Here is a 17,684-nt window from a genome sequence, read left to right as displayed (position 1 = left end):
ACGATGATGAACTCCATATTTTGATAATAGTGCCTCCATGACCTTGTTGCAAAAGTGGGTACCACGATCACTAATCAAAGTTCGAGGTGTGCCAAACTTAGAAAAAATAATTCGTTTTAGAAACTCTATAACAGTTTTAGCATTATCATTGCAAGTAGGCTTTGCTTCTATCCACTTAGAAACATAGTCTACTGCAAAAAGTATATATACGTTTCCAAACGAAGAAATAAAGGGGCCCATGAAATCGATACCCCATACATCAAAAGTCTCATATACATGAATTGGGGACAAGGGCATTTGATTTCGTTTATTGATGTTACCTGTATGTTGGCATTTATCATAAGACTTACAGAAGTTATATGAGTCGTGAAAAATTGTGGACCAATATAGCCCACACTCCAATACCTTGTGAGCTGTCCGTTTAGGGCCGAAGTGACCTCCATAAGCTTCTGTATGACAAAAAGTAAAGATAGAGGTTACCTCAGTTTCTGGAACATATCGTCTTATTATCTAATCTGAACAGTGTTTCCACAAGTATGAGTCGTCTCAAATGTAATACTGAGCTTCCCGTCTAAGCTTGTCTTTCATTGAATGTGCTAACTCAGTAGGTAACGATCCTATGGTTAAGAGATTAACTATATCCGCATACCATGGATAGTGAGCCTCAATTGAAAATAAGCTTTCATCAGGGAACTCATCCTTTATATTTTATCCTACTCAAGTGGTCAGCCACCAGGTTTTCACATCCCTTTTTATCATGAATTTCGATGTTAATTCTTGGAGCAGTAGAATCCATCTAATGAACCTTGGTTTCGCCTCATTCTTTTCGATCAAGTACCTAAGAGCTGCATGGTCAGAAAAAATAATCATATTAGATCCCAATAAATAAGATTGAAATTTATCTAAAGCGAATACAACTGCTAAGAGTTCTTTTTCCGTAGTGGTGTAGTTGCTTTGTGCAGCATCTAGGGTTTTTGAGGCATAACAAATGACATGAGGCTCTTTGTCTATCTTTTGCCCTAACACGACCCCCACACTGCATTTGCTTGCGTCGCACATAATTTCAAAAAGGTAGTTTCAATCTGGTGCTTGCACTATAGGAGCAGTTACCAACTTCTGCTTGAGTGTATCAAAAGCCTCCTTACATTTTGGGTCGAACTCAAATTTCTTATCTCTCTACAATAACTCGTATAATGGTTCAGCCACTTTTGAGAATTTTTTTATGAAACGCCTGTAAAATCCTGCATGGCCAAGAAAAGAACGAATTTCCCTTATAATGGAGGGATATGGCAAAGAATTAATAATGTCAATTTTGGCCTTATCGGCCTCAATTCCCTTGGAAGAAACTATATGACCTAGAATCAGACCCTTGTCTACCATAAAATGACACTTTTCATAGTTCAAGACATGATTAAATTCTATGCACCTATTCAAAATTATCGTGAGGTTTTTAAGGTATTCATCAAAACAATTTCCATACACAGTAAAATCATCCATAAAAACTTCAATAATTTTCTCCACATATTCAGAAAATATACTCATCATGCATCTCTGGAATATGAATGGTGCGTTACAAAGTCCAAATGGCATTCTTCTGTATGCAAACTTGCTGAATGGGTAAGTAAAAGTGGTCTTTTCCTGATCCTCTGGTGCGACTGGAATTTGGAAGAAACCTGAGTATCCATCAAGACAACAAAAGTGAGTTTTACCTAATAAACGTTCAAGCATTTGATCTATAAAAGGAAGAGGGAAATGATCTTTTCTAGCGTAAGATTTTAGTTTCTTGTAATCAATACAGACACGCCACCCATTTTGTACTCGAGTTGGTACCAAGTCACCTTCGGCATTTTTCTTTACTGTCACACCCGTTTTCTTGGGCACGACTTGAACTGGACTTACCCATCTGCTGTCAGAAATGGGATAGATTATGTCAGCATCAGCAGTTTAATTATCTCATTTTTTACCACTTCTATCATATTTGGGTTTAATCGTTTTTAGGCCTCTCGCCTCGGTTTTACGTTTTCTTCCAAGTAGATTCTATGTGTGCATGTCAAGGGGCTTATTCCTTTCAAATCGAAAATGGTCCAGCCAGTCGCGTCCTTATGACTTTTCAGTACCTGGATCAAATTTTCTTCCTCGAGCTTAGAGAGTTTGTTGGAAACTATGATTGGTAGGGTATTACCTTTCCCCAAAAACACATACTTAAGATGTTCAGAAAGTGGTTTCAATTCCAATTCTGGAGCCTGCACAACAGAAGGTAAAAGTTTAGTATTTGATGGAGACAATAACTCATTAACAGATTCATAGTCATCAGATATAAATTCAGATTTATCTTCATAAATCAACTCAAAAATCTCATCTACTAATAATTCGATTATGTCGACACAATTTACGCTCAAAATTTCGTTTGGATGACTAATGGCGTCATAAACATTAAACTTCACGATCTCCCTATCAAATTCCATCGTAAGAGTTTCACTTCAAACGTCGATTTTAGTGCTAGCGGTACTAAGGAAAGGTCGACCCAAAAGGAGGTCCGAAAATCCAATAGTGTTAGCCTCCTCCATCTTTATCACATAAAAATCTGCAGGGAAAATAAGTTAGTTAACTTTTACCAGTACGTCCTCAAGGACTCCTTCGGGGTGTACAACAGACCTGTCTACCAACTGAATTATAACACCTGCTTTCGTCAGAAAACCCACGTTAAATTATTCTTAAATAGAATAAGGCATAACATTTATGGAGGCCCCTAAATCACACATGGCCTTCTTGATCCCCAAATGGCCTATTTTGCATGGTATAACGAACATACCCCTATCTTTGCATTTTACCGGTATTTTTCGCTGTAGTACTGCGGATACATTCTCACCAATACTTACATTTTCGTTACCTGTTAGTTTTCGTTTGTTGGTGCAAAGCTCATTGAGGAACTTGGCATATCGCAGAATCTGTCTGATGGCATCTAGCAGTGGTAAATTGATCTCGACATTCCTAAATGTTTCAAGATCTCTTTGTCTTCCTTACTTTTTCGACACAGATTTAATCGTCCGGGGAATAGAGGTTGGAATTTCGGCACTAGGGGTTTCGTTCAGACCTGTTCGTTGTTTTTGAGTTTTTCTTGGTCGATTCATTGGCCAAGATTTCTGCCAGGAATTGGTTTTAGTACCTTTCCACTTCGCAGCGTCACTGCATTTGCCTTTTGCCTTGGGTTTGGTTCTGTTTGTGATGGTAGATTCCCTTGAGAGTTCAATCTCTCAATTGATATGGTCAACTCTCTTATGGATATCTCGGTTTTCTGTTGAAAATCCTTCATCTCTCTTTGGAAATTAAGAGTTTGCTGTTGGAAATTAAGGACATTAGCTGCTAATTTATTGACTATGGTTTCTAGAGAATTACCTGAATCTCAAGCCTATTGCGGGAACCAATTTTGGTTTGACTGGTTAAATCATGGGTTAGCCCCATAACTTAAGTTAGGGTGATCCTTCCATCCTCGGTTGTAGGTATTAGCGTAAGGGTCGTATCGCCTTTGTGGTGGCCCAGGAAAATTTCTCACAGCATCTAAAGGAGCCATAGTATCATCATTCAAACTAGGATATGCATCAGTTGTATGTTCAAGGGTAGCACATATTCCGCATAATCGGGCTGTCTTTGCTTTTTCTGCAACAAGAGAATTCAAAATATTAGCAATTTTATCAACTTTATCTTCTAAGGTCGAATTACTTAGCTGGTGAACCCTTCTAGGGGGTTCAGGATTGGCTCAAATTGTTGAGAATTTGCAGCCATTGTGGAGATTAAGTCTCTTGCTTGTTGTGGAGTCATGTTGACCAACGCTCCTCCACTCGCGACATCTACCATATTCATCTCCATGGGTTTCAGGCCTTCATAAAAGTACTGGAGCAAAGACTGTTCCGTTATACCGTGTTGTGGGCAACTTGTACACAACTTCTTAAATCGCTTCCAATAGTCGTACAGAGGCTCTGCGTCTTTTTGCCTTACTCTCACGATTTCTCTTCTTAACTTGGCTGCACGCGATGCTGGGAAAAACCTGTTGAGAAACAAACGAGACAATTCAGCCCAAGTCGCTACAGATCTAGGAGGTAAATAAAATAACCATTCCCTAGCAGAATCTGTTAAGGAAAAAGGGAAAGCATGCAGTTTAATTTGATCCTCAGTTACCCCCTGAGGTTTCATACTAAGGCAAACCATATGGAATTCTTTCAAATGCTTGTGGGAATTTTCGTTCTGTAACCCCCTAAAAAGTTAGCAGTAGCTGGATCAAGTCTGACTTTAATTCAAAATCAGTATCCATAGTAGGATATGCGATGCATAGTGGCGGTTATTCCGTCAACGCTTCGGCAAGTTGCCGAATTGTCTGAGTCATAGGTTGAGGTGCTAAATTAGGGTTTACGTCAACTCTAGCATTAAGCACTTCTTCTGGGGAATCGACTTCTACTTTTTCGCCTTCAAAAGTTTGAGTAAGGTTTTAGTTAACCCTAGACTCTACTTCGTCGTCGATTCTGATTTCTAGTGGTGGATTACTTTGAGTCCCAACCACCTTTGACTGCTTTTTCCTTAACTTTGTTTCCTTACGATTAGCTCTCGCAGTCTTTTCAATTTCTGAATCAAACGCAAGAGTTCCTGGAGCAGATTTGGTCATAAGAAACAAAAAACAAGATTAGTATGTTACCGGTCCCCAGCAACAGCGCCAAAATTTGATGTGTCGTTGAGAGCACCAAAAATATCCTATTCCCTGTAAAATAGTAAAAATAACAGTAAAGGGGAAGTAAGGTCAAATCCTCAGGGACCAGATTGTACGAATGCTAGTTTGTTGAAATTCTGGACAATTTCTTGGCCAAGAAAGCCTGCGTTCCTGAAAAATAAAAAAATAGAATTAAGAATCTGAAAAAATAAAAACAGAATTTAAAGTGAATTGAAATTGTGAAATTAAATAGATTGCAGAAATTAAAATAGAAAAAATAAACAAAGTTTGAAAATAGAGAAAGTTTCTTATGTGGCGAGATTCTAGTCTCCGGTTGGGTTCAATTCTTGACTTTTAAGTAACCCTTCTCGAGTAGGATAAGCCAGTTATAGTGGAAGAGGACGCCTACGACCACCAGCTCCAAGGATTTAGACTTCAAATTTGGCGGAGCCTGACTCTAGCCAATAATCGTTTTTGTAGGACTATCTTCTGCTAGATCACCTCTTCCCAACAGCGAATATCACACCGTTTTGTCTCTTGGATTTGCCAACCTCTAACGCAGAAAGCCAAAGAATCGACTGTGCAACCTTCCCAAAACGTATAAAGCGGCTGTTTCTTGCACAAGTTGAAAAGATCACTTATAAGGGACATGGACAGAAGCGTCAGTCCCGTAATGCGGAGAAGCGATGAATACCTTGTTGAGAAGGCTAAGCACATATTCTAAGCCTCATGAACCTTTTTGGGGAATTTTGACAACCTTCGGCTAGATTGGTTTAGTGGCTCATGATTTTTGGGAAATAAATAAATATAATAGAAGTGAGATTTTTATTGAAGAAAATATGGAGAGAACAAAAAGACAGAGTTTTTGGGAGAGGGGGTGATTATAGAAAAAGAGACGTCCAATATGTGCTACTCCATCCCATATTTATAGTACTAGAAAACCTAGTCTATTCCTAATGAAATTCTAAAAGATAAATACAAATAAATAAAGATAATTAAAGATAAATAAAGATAAATAAAGATAAATGAAAATAAATCCTAGAATTAAATCTAAATAAAAATCCTTAATAATTATCCTAATATAATTGAAATTAAAATAGAGTCTTGTGCTATAAAATCTCTTCTTTTGTATTTTAGTCCTTGGGTCTTTCATGTTTGTATTTTTGGCACCAATTCTATCTTTCTTTGCATGTTGGCCCATTATATCTTCAAATTCGCACTTTTTACCTTTAAATTTCCTTTTGCCTCCAATTTAGTCCCTAAAAGATAAAAGACCACAAAATAATCAAAATTAGTAGGATCATACTCAAAATAAGCATGCAATTAGTACATAAAATATGTCGTTCTAGAGTATTATCATTAATAGTAACTAATTTTAAAGTAAAAAATTGAGGATGATTTTTTGGAAAACATTGATGTTGATGTTATCATTAATGATTTTGCATCTCAAAATGCTCGTAGAACCTATTTTTTTAATGATTTTTTGTGTTTTTGCAGTTGATGACATAGAAGTAGATTGAATGAAAAATATTTTTTTAATATTTTGTTAGAAAAATATTGTCGAAACCATTTTAATTTGAAAAGCGCGGGGGTCGACTTAAGAACAAAAATGGAGTCGCCACCGATCTTTTTTTCGAGGTGTGATTGGATCACCTTGAGATTGATCATTTTAATAAAACATTTTGATTTATTAAAACAATGATTTTGGTCTACGAAATTCGAGAAAAAGGGTTCGGGAGTCGGTTACGCACGAGGAAGGGTTAGCACCCTCGTAACGCCCAAAATTGGTACCTAATTGATTAATTAACGTCTTAATGTCAAAAATTTGAAAAGATTTTAGAATACGATCCTCTTAAAAAGAACACTTGGATAAATTAAATTGGATGCCAAGACCCTCTTATTTCAAAGAAATAAAATGTCATAACCAGTGAGTTAGGATGCGACATTTCACACTTTCGAAACTGAGCTTGTCTTTTGATTTTTAAAACTCACGCAGTGAAGTTTAAAAAGGATATTCAATTATTTGGGTCAAATGAAAAAATCGGAACCCAATAAGTCAGGGCACGATTTTTCAAAATTTCAAACATAGAATATTGCCTTTATTTTTTAGAAATCCTTATCTCGAGATACAAAATGTAATATCCAATGAGTTAGGACACAACACCTCGAATTCCTGAGAATAAGCTTTTATTTGAAACTTATACATTTTGGTTGAAAAATGATACTCAGTTACTTAGACTCAACGAGGAAAATTGGAACCCAGTAAGTTAGGGCACAATCTCCTGGAAGATGCCAAATACCGAGTATTGTCTTATTTTGAAAACTTTTGAATAAAATAATTTTAAAACTTAAACTATATTAAAACACGACCTTTTAAGCAAATAAAATGCGATGGAAGAATAATGTACAACGCGAAAAAATAATTCATAAACAAAATGCTATAATAATGAATTACAAATAACAAATAAATACAAAGTAGAATTACAAAACACATAATAGCAATAATTACGTAACATGTTATCCTAATATCCACATTAATACAAAAATGAAATAAGTAGTAAGAAAATCTAAAATAAAATATGAAACAATTCTAAGCAAATAATGCATAAAAAGGATTTAAAATGGATGTTATAAAAGCAATCTAAAGTATATAAAATAATTTAAAAAAACTAGTACTGCTCAAGATAAAATAATATATAAAACTCTTTAAAAATAATATATAAATAATTCAAAATATAATGTGTAATAAAAGGTTTAAAATACATAATATATGAAAATATTAAAGTAAATAATGTATAAAACTTGAAATGAGCGTTATATAAAAGTTAAAATAAATAACAACAGAAAAATGTGGAAAAAATAACAAAAATAACATATAAAACATTTTAAACCAAATGATATATGTATATACTTACAATAGATAAAATATATGTGAATTTCAAATAAATAATATATATACAATTTTTAATGAATAATATGTAAAACAAATTAAAACAAATAACACTAGAAAGTATAAAAGAGGTTCAAAATGAATAGTTAAAAACATTGTACACAAAAGTTTAAAAATAACAGTGTATAAAAGTTTAAAATAATAAAACAATAAAAAAACATATATAGATATATAAAAGAGTTTAAAATAAATAAGTAAACCCATGTCAAATAAGTAATGTATATAAAACAATTCAAATAAGATATATTAAATCAAATTTTTCAAAAAAATGAATGATATAAAATAATTTACAATAATGAATAATATAAAACAAGGATAATAAATAATTTTAAAAAAATTACAAAATTGAAATTTAAAAGAAAAATGACTCAATTGAAATAAAAACAAAATCAAAAAGATAATTCCTAAGTAAATAAACTATCAAAACAGAGTTAAGGACTAAAATATAATGCTGTAAATAAAGAAGGATTTAAAAAGAAAATATTCTCAGCTATCAAAACGCAGCATTTAATCGTAGATTAAAACAAAACTGACACAAAATTCTCTTAGCCTTTAAATCTTGCTTCTTTCCTGCTGTTTTTAAACTATTTGGTGTGTTTTGAACTCGTTTTTGTATTCGAAAAAGTGTTTTTTTGTATTCTTTCTATCCATCCCCAAAATAAATGTATTTGTGGCTTTTTATAGCCGAATAGATACAACAATTTTCCGTTTTTTGCTTTTTTGTTGCTATTTTCTCGCCCTTGTAGGTAAGTGGAGACGTGGAGGTGCGGGCGTGTTGTCGTGGAGGCGAGAGTGGCGGCGTGGGATGCGGTGCTGGAGGCTGCGGCTAGGGTTTCTTTCCTTTTTTCTTTTTTGCTGAAAATAATTAAGGTTATGAGTTTGGGTATTGAGTTTTAGAATTAGGTTAATTTTGTATTATTGAGTTTTGTATTTGGGTATTTGGGCCTACTGTTGTAAATGGATAATTTTTAGACTTTATTATTTTATGTTTAAATTTGTTTTATTTTGTAATATGAGCTTGGGCTAAAATTGAGTCTTACAAATATATTATTCGCTTAATGTTATAAAACGTATTATTTTAATGAAATTACTAGTATATGATTTTATTTTATTGTATTGTATTAAATTTTATAAATTTTAAAAGGGTCCGATTTATTATTTGGCCTAGAACTCCAAAAATGCTAAGAACGGGCTTGATTATTTTAGAGGCATTTGATTGTTAAGTTGCATCTATTCTAATGTTATTTAAATTTAGATATAACTATTAAATACTTTTTAAATTTATTAAAAATTATTTTAATGTTTCTAATGAATGTTAGGTATTATATTTTTAAATTTTTTATATAAAATAATAATATAAAAATTTTCATAAGTACAGATAAAACCAAATTCACGTTTTAACAAATCTTACAAAATTTTAAATCACTTTCGGAAACGAATCCAACCTAAATCTAAGAAAAAGGTCTAAAATTATGTTGGGACCTACCCGATCATGATAACCTCTAGATCCAACCAACGAAGTTATTATAGTTCAAGTGGTGGATCTAGAAGGTCAGTAGAAATGAAGGCTATTATTTTCTACTTAAATAAAAAAAACAATTTGAGTCAGCAGGTAGATACTTCCAAGGCCACAAGCCACAAGTTTGTTTGTTTTCGAAAAAGGAAGTCAAATTTGACTTGCGTCGGGCGAGTTGAGATGTTCTCCAGGAGCAAAACGTGGAAAACAAACTTTTTTTAATATTCAATCATTTCATTTGATCTTTTTAATTACGGACTCCATTAGCCATTGAGACCTGAACTCCCTGAGAAACAGGAAAAAAAGAATGGAGAAGCAACAGAAATCCAGTCATGTGGTGCTTGTTATGGTAACCTTTCAAGGTCACATAACTCCCATGCTCCAGCTAGCTAGTATCTTGCACTCAAAGGGCTTCTCAATCACTATAGTTCACCCTGAATTGAACTCTCCTAACCCTTCAAACCACCCCAAATTTACTTTCATATCCATACCAGATAAGCTCACGGAATCTCAACTCTCAGATAAAGATGCTGCAAGTCCTGTGTGGAGTCTCAACAAAAACTGTGCCAGCACCATTACAGCAATGCCTCGAAAAGATCTTGCACTCTCTTCACCATATTGCCGCAGTCATCTATGATACACTCATGTATTGTGCTCAAACTATCACCGAGGATCTAGGGCTACTCGGGATAGTTCTGCGTACAGGTTCTGCTACAACAATGCTATTCTATCCCGCCTTTTCCCAACTTGATGAGGAACGAATAGGTATGATTTTCGGGATAGCCAACACTTGCTTTTGAGGTGCTCCAGCATTACAGATGTTATAACAATCCACTATTTCCAAGTGACAGTCATTACTAAAATTTCTTAAATTTGTGTTACAGATTTTGTGTATGAAATTAAATCGCCAGAGCTTCAAGCTCTTCAGCTTAAACGCCTTCGTGCTTTACTATCACAGAATGCAACCAAAGCGATGACGGAAGTGAGAGTTGCATTCGCAAACGTGCTGAAGAGATCATCGGCTATAATTGTGAACTCAATGGAATTTCTTGAACTAGAAGCACTGTCAAAGGTTAAACAATACTTCCCTGCTCCGATTATCACTATAGGACCATTACATAAATTAGCTCCAGCCATTTGCAGCTCATTATTGACTGAAGATGATAAATGCATATCTTGGCTTAACAAACAAGCCCCCAAATCTGTCATCTATGTGAGCTTTGGTAGCATTGTCAACATTGATAAGCAAGAACTAATTGAGATAGCTTGGGGACTATCCAACAGTAAACAACCCTTCCTGTGGGTGGTTAGGCCTGGTATGGTTCGTGGCTCAGAATGGATTGAATCATTGCCAAATGGGTTTGAGGAGAGTGTGGGAGAAAGAGGTTGCATTGTGAAATGGGCACCTCAAAAGGAAGTGTTGGCTCATGCTGCAGTTGGTGGATTTTGGACCCACTGTGGGTGGAATTCAACCATTGAGAGTATTTGTGAAGGGGTACCAATGCTATGCAGACCTTTCTTTGGTGACCAACACTTGAACACAAGTTACATCTGTAATGTTTGGAAAATAGGCTTGGAATTGCAGAATCTGGAAAGAGGGAATATAGAAAGAACAATAAAAAGACTAAGGGTGGATATGGAAGGAAACGGTATCCGAAACAGAGCTATAGATCTGAAGGAGAAAGCTGCTTTTTATCTAATGGAAGAGGGTTCTACAAGCTGTTCTTTCAATATGTTAATAAAGCATATATTATCTGTTTAAGAGACATGATTGTGGTTGTACTTTCAGTTTATGTCATGTCATTGTGATTTGTGTATCTTTTCAATAAGATGGTATGTAGAAAAAGCACAAACATTTGAAGAATAAACATGGTACTGTACCTTTTTTTTTGTACGTTTTATTGGTAGAGGCGAGAGTGATATTAAAATTAAACCTTTCCAACAATAATAATTTTAGTAATAACTTTGGCATTTGAACTTGATCCAAATGTTAGAAAAAATTCACTTTCTCATCTTTCAACTAATTTTTGGTTTTATTAAACATTTTACATTATTAACAAACAAAAACATTAAACAGATATCATTATTTTAACATACAAACATAAAACATTTAAGAGAACATCTCAAAATTCATTAGAAGATAAAAAATGATTCAAAGCTTTAAACCAGAAATCTCAATGGCTTTGACTTTAGGCTTCTTCACTTCCTTTTTAGGAATTTTTCTTTTTTTTTAATCATCACCATTTCTTTATTTTTATATCTAGAAGAAGATTGTAAAGCATTTAATTGCGACAAAATCGGAATTTGTTTCCTTTTTGTTGATGTTGAGAATGCGTAAACATTATGAGTAAATTTCGAAACATTTTCAAAAATATATATAATGTTGTAATAGTTACAAATGAAATGTTTTAAATTGTTAAAAGTTATAATTTTAGTTAAGTGATAAGTTATGTTTCTTAAATACTAAATATACATCACTTGATTTTTACTAAAAAATAATTATTCAAGTTATCTTTATTAAAAGTTATGTTTATTTAAAAGTTGTGCCCATTCAAAAGATACCTATTGAATAATTATGTCTGTATGAAAATATATGAAAACTTCTATGGATAAGAGTGAAATTTCATTTGCATTATATACAAAAAAATCAAGAACAATAATTTGTTCTATTCTTCCTCCATATTCTACTGTTCTTATATAGTTCTATAAATAATTTATGTAATAATTATTACATAAATTATTTATAGTAATGATATTTTGTTATAGTTCACTTAGTGCTTAGTGTACTATTTTCGTTAATGTAAAATGCAAACAACCATTGGATTTCATTATATCCTTGAGATTTATTTGTTTGTAACTTTTTTTCACACCAAATATAGATGAGGGCAAATAAAATCTTAAAAATAGTGGCTTGATACATGTTTTGAAACTTAGTTCTATTATTTGACTTTTTATATTCAAGTATTTGTCTATATTCTGTTCGTGTACTCGAGGCATATCTCTCCAATAATTTAGAAGTATTGCACCAACAATATTTATAAAAATCAAACAAGAATCTAGTACTTTCTTGTATGTACTTGTGTTTTAGGCCTAAACAAACTTGAGTTTTCTTACAAGTCAATAACAATTGAGAATCATGAGAGTGATCTAAGCTTTTATTGCAACTTGCAAACATCCAAACTCTAAATTGGACAATTAGGAATTAACCTTAAATTCTTCAAAAACATCCAAACTCTAAATTCGACAATTAGGAATCAACCCTAAATTCTTCAAATAGGAATTTTTTTTATACTAAAATATTTATAGGAGAAACTTATTGTTGACGCATTTAAAGGAAAGGAAATGTGATTGCTTCTGAGGTTAAAATAGTGGCCACGACTTTAAATATTGTTTCATTGTTGTACTTGTCTATTTTTAAAGTTGATAAATTTTAGAACAAAAGCATTGAACTATTTGTTTTGGCGATATTGGATGAATTAGAGCCCAAAACATGAAGGCCAATTAAGTTAAGATTAAAGACTTGAAGATTGGTTGTTACGGATCAAGTTTGATTGCTTGTGGAATAATTAAAGTCACTTTCTATATGTGAAGACATTGAATTATACTGGGAATTTTATGCAATTATTATCTTATACTAATTTTAGTTTTACTTTTTAGAAATGTAATTAAACTGTGACTTTTACGTAAGTAAAAATTAAGTAGTATATAAAATTAAGTTTAGGTTAAAGAGATCGAGAGATTGAGAGAGCATAAATTTGTTCAAATCAGGAACATGTATGTGTTCTTTGTTTTTTTTTTAAGAAATCAATAGAGTTTCTTGTATTACAAAACTAAGCTTTTGAAGGAGAGGTGTAGTGGGAGAGTGATATAATCTTTGTACAATGGTGATGTTGCTAAATTGGTGAGACTTAGACTGATTTTAAAACTTAAATTATTGGTTGTACTGTGAGAAAGATAATAGATCATTACTCTAGGTAAGGCCCTACAGACGTATATTGAAGAGATAATAGATCATTACTCTAGGTAAGGCCCTACAGACTATATTGAAGTTGAAATGCGTAAACAATTTTAATGTTCATTTTACATTTATGCATTTTAGGTTCCGTGGTTAAAACTATCAACATAATTCCAAACAGTATTCTAGTCATAATTTATGTTTGCTAAGCAAGTACCCTTGTTTCTATAATTATTTCTTAAAATTGATTTTTTTATGACTCTCAAAACTACTGTTGAGATGTGATTGTTGCTCAAGTTCAGTGGCGGTGGTGGGGCCACATGGTAAGGACCTATGTGAGCTACTAATTGTGGCTTGGAGGTTGGGAGGTTCAGTAGTGATGCATTGTGGCTGAGGGAAGCTGGATGTGGTTGGTGGAACATCATTGGGTTGTGGGACTGGTCAAGAGGGCGCTAGTTTGTGCACCAGAAGGCTGAAGGAGGCACTATTGGTGCTAAGGATCGGGCAAGTAGTGCTAGGGCAAACAAGGGTCTTGGTTGTAGTATAGTGGAAAGTATTCCCACCTTGTCATTCAAGCTATCCGAGTTCAATTCTTGGCAATTGCACCAAAATTTGGTTGTTGTCGGATAAAAAAAAGTTATAGATAATAATGAGTAGGATTGAATACATGTAAATTGGTGACCATTCTATTTCTTTAAAAAAAAAACATAAAAATAAAAGGAGATTTTAAATTTAAAATTAAAAGAAAGATCACATGTAGATTTTGGGAAAAATCAATATAGTGAAAATAAAGTCAAATGTGAAATCTTAATTTTGATTTATGAGTTTGATTATCGATGTAAATATAAATTTAATATTTTAAAAATTATCTATTTATCAACATTGCAGGAAGTTCTTCAAAATTATTTCTTCTATTAACAAATAACCCTATAACAAAACATCTAGTATTCAATTTATCAATACCATAATGAAATATATAGGATTTAATTTATCAATAACATTAAAAATTAAAGAGACTTAATTCTAACCAACAAATACACAAACTAAATTTATTTAGACTAGATTACATATTCGCACATCGTGAATTTCTTAAATAGCTTATACTTAATCATATTATGTGTCACAAGTATTAAAATAATTAAACAATTCTAATTGGCAAGAAAAACATTCCAAACTATTATCAAACCTATATTTTTGTAATTAGAATAGTATATATGTAAATAGTAAAAAAAACTAAAATTAAATCAAATATCACAAACTTGAAAATTTTAAAACTTTAAAATTCTTATGACTAGAAAAAGTTAGATCATAAAAAAAAAAACTAAATGCTGTTAAGTCTAATTCTGATCCTAAGAATGTTGGGGGTAAAATTCACATAAGGTAGAAAATATAAAATTACCCTTAATGAATTAAAGCATTTTTTTTCATGTTTTGGAAGATTTATGCACTAGACTTCAATACCATTTTTAAGCATCTTCCCAACTTGTTTAGAAAAAAAGCATCGTCAAATCATTCAATTCCTCTTGAAATGGTATTATAAGCCCAAATAAAAGTTTTGTAACTTAAGATAGGATCAAAATATTGAAGCAAGATTAGGTTGAAATATCTAAATGGAGTTTAAATAGACCCAAATCACAAAATTTGTCAAAAACAATCTTCAAATTCTTTTTCTTCAATTATTTAATCTAATCCATGAAAAATCAAAAATAAGTTAAATTAAAATATTTAAAAATTTAAATGAGAAATATTAAAATTTATTTGAATTTATTTATTTTATTATCTTTCATTTTAGTTCGTGAACATTTTTTATTCAGATTAGTCCTTAAAATTGAATTCTATCAAATAGTTTAGTCCATTTTGTATCATCTTAAGAGGTGATAATGTAAAACTTTGAAAATGTGTCTCGTCATCACTTTAATTTTTTAAAAATTATAGAAAATTCTTAAAAATTTGAAAGTTAAAAATATAAAAGTAGAAAATCATAATTTTATATAAAAAGTATAAAAGTTTATAAAATCTATAAGTTGTTTGAAAAAAAAAGCAATCGAGAATGATCAAGTCATGGAATAAAAATTAGGACTCACATTAATACATAACAATAGCAATTTTTTTTATTTATCAATGTCCTTTTTTCAATAAATCAAAAATGAAAAATTTTAAATTTGTGAAAAAGGAAATTGTTCTAAAAAATAACTAATTTCTCTGCTCAAAATTCCAGATATAATCCTATCATTTTCATTGAGAAGAGCCTCCCTTTTAAACTCCAATCATTGCCTTTTAAACCAGGCAAATCTTCTACCTCCGATGCTTTTATGTTTTCTTGTTGTTCATAGATAAGGAAAAGTTAGACGGAGAAAACCCAAAAAATGGTTTTTTCTGTAAATTGGACTTATATAATCATTTTGTTTCACTGTATTTTGATAATGGCTCGTTTTCCGTTTACTAGGTAAGAAAAACAACTTAAAAGTTCATTACCTAATGTTCCCAAATGTTAAATTTGGGTAATTTCCTTACAAAATTATTCATTAAATGTGGAAAAAAAGTCAAATCCTCCACTAAAATCTTAATAGCTTTAGTTTTATTATTGCTAAAATATAACAAAAATAAATATAATATTGTTGATACATGGTAAAATAAAAGAGGAGAACAGGGAGGAGATCAATGTGGTACAATGTAGGTCAGTTCACCTAAGGAGGCCAAAAGCCAAAATAAGGACAAGAGGCCAAACTAATAAAAAAGACAATTGCTCATAACAACTTTAGCTTTCTAGAAGATCTATCCCTTCTCATTGTTCCAAAGGTATTTTTAGGGGAGGTTCTTTTGTCCACTGGTATGACGTGGCCGGATAAACATCAATCTTGCCAAATGTGTAAAAGATATTCATAGGCGTATATCATAGGATCCTATCAATACGAGGTTATTATGCCTAAATGGACGCCTTATTAGATCAAGAGTGTGTTCACACTAGGAGAGTGTTCATACTTAAAAATCAATGGGTGACTCGTTCGAAAAGAAACATGTAGTCTTAACCAAATGTGTTGAAGATGAGTGGCCCGTCGAGGCATTACTTCAGAAGGAGTCAATGGGAAAGTCAATGATGTGTCCGGTGTTGACACGTGTTTGAGTAGCGGAGGGGTGTAACAATAGCCCCTTTAAGTCGAACAAGAGGTTATAAAGTGGGCTTCAATGAGACATAATATAAATTTTGATAATGGAAGAAGGTTTGTCATACTAGAAAAGATAAAGAAGCATTAGATTCCATCCTAGAATAAAAAACATAAATGGAAAATTTTAAGGAAGAGTGGTCATGATGAAAAGCATCTGACACTAAGCAAGTGGCCAGATGCTATTGGTTGTGGCTTTTGAACCCAAAATGATACGTTTGTGAAGGAGCACTAAAAATCTATAAATATGGGCTTCTGCATTCCTTGAAACCACTTTGCCATTTTGAAGTTCTTATTTTTCTAGTCTTTGGAATTCTTTCCTTGTGATTGCAGTACGAGGTTTTCTTCATTTCATCTTCGTTTCAGGATTTCACTAGAAAAAAGGTTAAACTTGTAAAGAAAAGACGAAGAACTAGTAGGTCTTCGTCGCAAAAACGCGGAGTTAAGTTTTCTATCGTTAACAACAGGGTGGTGACCACCAATCTCAAGGGAACTTCGGTGAATGGAAGTAATAAGCGACAAATCCTTGAACACCTAAGGGATGTACATGAACTGGTGATGAGTGGTGAATCTAGGTGCACTACAATGGAACAGGAGATGATGAGGGTGTTGAGGTGCAAGGGTCGCCTAACAAGGCATCCCAAGTATGAGTTTGGTATTTTGGAAGGGAATTACTTGAGCTGTAACACCCCCTAATCCCAAACCGTCGCAGGAACAGGGTTACGGAGCATTACCGAACCTATCAAACAATTTAAAATTAATTCAAAATAAATGACATACATAACTTGATTTAATTATAAAGTCGAGGTCCAATCCGCACGTTAGAATTGAATCGGGACTTATTCGGGAACTCCTTTTTTTTGTGTGAACTCAATATAACCCCTTTATAAATATCTAACCTTCCCTGCAAAATCAAATCAAGACCAATACAAACAAATTAATTCATGAATTTATACATCTCTAATTATAACAACTAATAATAATATAAAGTTCTAACATTTTTATGTTTATAACAATCTAACATAAAATGTCTAATTGATTCATTTAGATTATCATTTAACAAAATTGTCCAAAACTATGATACGGACTATGTTTAAGACATATGTAATTGTATGGAACAACCATTACCATCATTTATCATTAATATTTATGTATCAAAATAACAACAAATTACAACCTAGGTATATGCCATTTTCAAAAGAGAAAAGTACATCACCATGTATTTGAGTTCAGGATTGGCTTGAATGCTGAGTCGTTAATCACTTTAGTATCTAATCTACGTGCGGAAACAAACCGTACGCTGAGTATGCACTCAGTGGTATTTCTATAAATCAACACTTAAATAATTATAAAATACATATGTAACACTACTCAAATTCAACAACTATTTAAATATTCAA

The 17,684-nt window shown here is 32.5% G+C and overlaps 1 pseudogene; it reads left to right on the top strand.

Annotated features, from left to right (window-relative positions):
* Positions 1-9,385: 9,385 nt before the first annotated feature.
* Positions 9,386-11,059, top strand: LOC108483088 (UDP-glucose iridoid glucosyltransferase-like; annotated as a pseudogene).
* Positions 11,060-17,684: the final 6,625 nt, after the last annotated feature.

The sequence above is a fragment of the Gossypium arboreum genome, chromosome 7, assembly GCF_025698485.1.
Source record: "Gossypium arboreum isolate Shixiya-1 chromosome 7, ASM2569848v2, whole genome shotgun sequence".
NCBI classification, from domain to species: Eukaryota; Viridiplantae; Streptophyta; class Magnoliopsida; order Malvales; family Malvaceae; genus Gossypium; species Gossypium arboreum.
This window is presented reverse-complemented; position numbering and strand designations above follow the sequence as displayed.